Source organism: Callorhinus ursinus, unplaced genomic scaffold, assembly GCF_003265705.2.
Source record: "Callorhinus ursinus isolate GAN/ISIS: 27379988/994484 unplaced genomic scaffold, GSC_fseal_2.0 scaffold15, whole genome shotgun sequence".
NCBI classification, from domain to species: Eukaryota; Metazoa; Chordata; class Mammalia; order Carnivora; family Otariidae; genus Callorhinus; species Callorhinus ursinus.
Genome location: NW_027397077.1, coordinates 38,585,069 through 38,588,711, shown reverse-complemented (window position 1 = coordinate 38,588,711; position 3,643 = coordinate 38,585,069).

The window sequence follows — 3,643 nt, the reverse complement described above, 5'->3', positions numbered from 1 at the left end:
GAATTGTAGTTTTTGCCTCTAAAACCAGCTGCCTTTAACCATGGTCCTAAAGTGCCAGCTCACTTGGTAGCCAGGGAGCCAAGGGAAGGACGGGTCAGAGGAGAAAGGCCCCAGCTGCCACATTAAGCCGCCTTGACAAGAAGGGATGTGTACAGGGGTGAAGATGGGGAGCTTGGCGGGGATGAGGCCCTGGGAACACAGACCTGGTGCTGAGCCCAGGAGATGAGGAAGGCTTTAGACTCAGCAGTGGCCTCCCGGCTCAGAGGAGGCAAGCACTGGCCGGCGGTTCCAGCCAGCTTCAGCTGACCCAGGTCCAGTGCTGCGTGTTTGTCTCCTGCAGCCTTTGTGGCCTGCAGCACATTGTCTGCCTCTTTGGGCTTGTAGGTTATCCCTGCTTTACCTTCCCTAGCATTGTTCAGAGGACTAAATGAAGGGTTGATATGACACAACTCAGTAATCCTCCTTGTTGGAATGTATTATACTAAGGTAGAAGAAGAGGACAGCTATACGCCAGGAAATTTGCTGTTCCACTCACACAGAGCTTCTTCACGTCGCTTCCTCTCTGTGGCTCTCGCCTCAGACCTCCAGAGCACATCCTCTCCACTTGGCTGCTGGCCATCAGGTGACCTCATGCGGGACTTTGCTGAGAAACAGAGCCAACCAGACAGTACCCTGTTTTCCCTGCAGACCCGCTTGCCCCCCTTCCCGTGTTCTCTGCCCCTCTGGAAGGCCATCCCTGCTGCTGTCAGAGGCCAGTCCTCACCCGAGGTCTGGTCCTGTCCCCTCCTCATGGCCTGCACACCTGCCATCACCCCTAGAGGCTGGAGCATCCCAGGAATAGTCCAGGGTGCTCTAGCACCTTCCATCTTGGGAGGGAGCCCAAACAAGATTCATCTCTCCCTCTGTCCTCTCAGAGAACGCTCCCCTCCCATACCATCCTGCTGTCACACTCTCCTCACTGGCTGTGTCTGTGCCTGCTAGCTCCCCATGCTCTAGATGTCATGTCTCTGTCCGGTTCCAGACCATCCCCCGTTGCCACACCACACTCCAGACTGGCCGCCAGAAATCGTCACTTGGGGTTACGGGACCTCTTACAATGGACGTGCCAAAGCAGAACTGTGTCTTCCCACCCTCATGCCTGGAGTCACACCTGCCCTTCCTCGTCTCAGTAAGTGGCATGGGGCACCCCCACCCATGTCGTTGCTGAAGCCAGAAACTCGGAGGTAATCTCTGATTCTCCCCTCACCCTCCTGACACATTCAGTCCATCAGCAAGTCGTACTGGTCCAACTTCGAAGCTGTCTCCGGGGTCTGCTCCTGCCATGCCCTCCACCCGTCCGGTCCAGTTGCCACCGCACAGGGCACACTGCCGGCCTGCAGCCTCCTCGCTGGGCTCCCTGCTCCCAGCCTTGCCCTCTCTGCTGTCCTGTCTCTACTCAGCAACTCAAAGGGATCTGGTCAAAAGTAACTGGCTCTTGGAAGTTTGCTGCCACAGACAGCAGCTTGAGTGAGAGCCTGGATGATGGGAGGTGGTGTGGAGGGGCACTGAGGCCTCCTTACAGCTGCCACAGAAGCTCCAGAGGTGCGAGTGAGTCCCTCTTGGATCCTCAGCCCCGTCCAGCCTTCCTAGCAGATGTCCCACGGAGCAGAGATGAGCTGTCCCGCTGTGACCTGTTTGGATCCCCAACCCACAGAATCAGGAGCAACAAATGGTTGCTGTCTTAAGCTACTGGCACTCCCCTAATTATCCCTCACGAGTGATCTCTTGTTGTACTTAGAATAAAATCCAAATTCCTTGCCATGGTTTATAGGCCTTTCACATTCATTCCCTGCCTACCACTTTCCACTTGAGCACCATGCTGTGGCCATACATCTCCTCTTTGTTCCTCAGACATGCCACAGGCATGCCTGCCTCAGGGCCTTTGCACTTGCTGTTCCTTCAGACTTTCTTGTGGCCATTGGCATGGCTGAATTCTTTCTATTCCTCGTAACCCACCTCAGATGCCGTCTCTTCAGAGAGGCTTTCTCTGACCACCCTCATCACTCTGAAACATTACCCTGTTTTCTTCTTTGCACTTACTACGGTCTAGATCTATCTTATTCATGGCATAGGTTTATTATCTGTCTCTCCTCAGAAGCACATAAGTTCTGTGAGAGCAGGATTTTGTCCCTCCCATTCACAGCTGCATCCTTGGGGCTTGACCCGCTGCCGTATCATAGACCTTTAGTAAATGTCTGATAGACAGATGTTCATTGGAAACAACTTCAATATTTGATCATAGGCAAATGATTACGTGTCTGGACCAGGGCTTCTTAAACCTCAGTGTGTGTACAGGTCACCTGAAGGTCTTGTTAAATACAAAAAGTGGTTCCATAATTCCAGGGATTCTGGAGCGGGCCTTGCTAACAAGCTCCCAGATGATGCTGATGCTGCCGTTCCACAGGACGCCCTTCACACGGCACGGCCTGTAGACATTTTCACCTGCTGGAGCATGTTGTGCTCCTACAAACATGTTTGTTTGGCAGGAGGTGCCAGTGAGTGCTCATAATCCTCCCCCTTTGTTCAACCTTCTTTCTAGGTATTTGCAGTCGATAACTATTATGCCCAGGGCTGTCTTTTGCTTCTCTTTTGTTTTTCAAGTGGGTTGCCTCCCTGTCTTTAACAGCTATGTATGCTTCTCAGAATTCAATTACCCACTGCTCTCTGCAGCCGCTGGCTTGCTGTGGCCCAGGAAAGGGCCCTCTGAAGCTGTCCCGAGCACCGTGTCAGCCTGGCGTGAGAGAGTCTAATCCCCGATCGCCTGTAATCACTTTAGCAATTGGCTAATGTCTCTGAGACTTTGAATCACCAGTCCTGGTGATTCAGGGTCCATCTGCATCCATCGAGTTTCCTCAAGCGGCTTTGCTGTCTGTCCTCTGCCTCTTGGGCCAGCCTTTGCTTGTCTCTTTCCTGAGACAGAAGGAGTGATGTCAAGTGGATCTGGGGCCCTGTGCCTTCCTTTGCCTCCTGGGTTGGGCCCTATAGCTTTGGCTGCAGGCACTTGTACCCATGTGTCTGCCTCTGGCCTTTGAGTGCATTCATGCCCATTAGAATTGCGGGAATGGCTAGCCCATAACACACGGCCTCAGCCACAGGGGCTCAGGAAAGGAGGCACGGAGAAAACAATAAGCCCACACCAGGAAACCCCACAGACCCGCAGCCTGTGCCCCCAGAACCTTCCTCACTACTCCTTTCTGTGGGGTAAGCTGTTTTGGTGGGTCCTGCCCACTTAAAATTGTACAGAGATATTAAATTGGTAACATCACACTGGGCGTGAGTTGGCCAGACCATTTCTGAGAGAGGAGGCCGTGGTCACTGGCAAGTGGAAGGTGGAGAGGGAGGGATGTTGTTCCTGAGTCGTCTGTGGGGTAAGTCATGGTGGCAGGGGCGGTGAGAAGCAATATTCAGAGAAAGGAGCTAAAGGGCGGCACCTGGGCAGGGGACCAACGCTTGCTCCAAACTCAATGAGGAGCTAATGAAAGCTAACACTTAACAGAGCTCTTACCATGTACCCAACACTGTGCTGAGCACTTAGATTTCATTTCCTTCCTTCCTTCCTTCCTTCCTTCCTTCCTTCCTTCCTTCCTTCCTTCCTTCCTTCCTT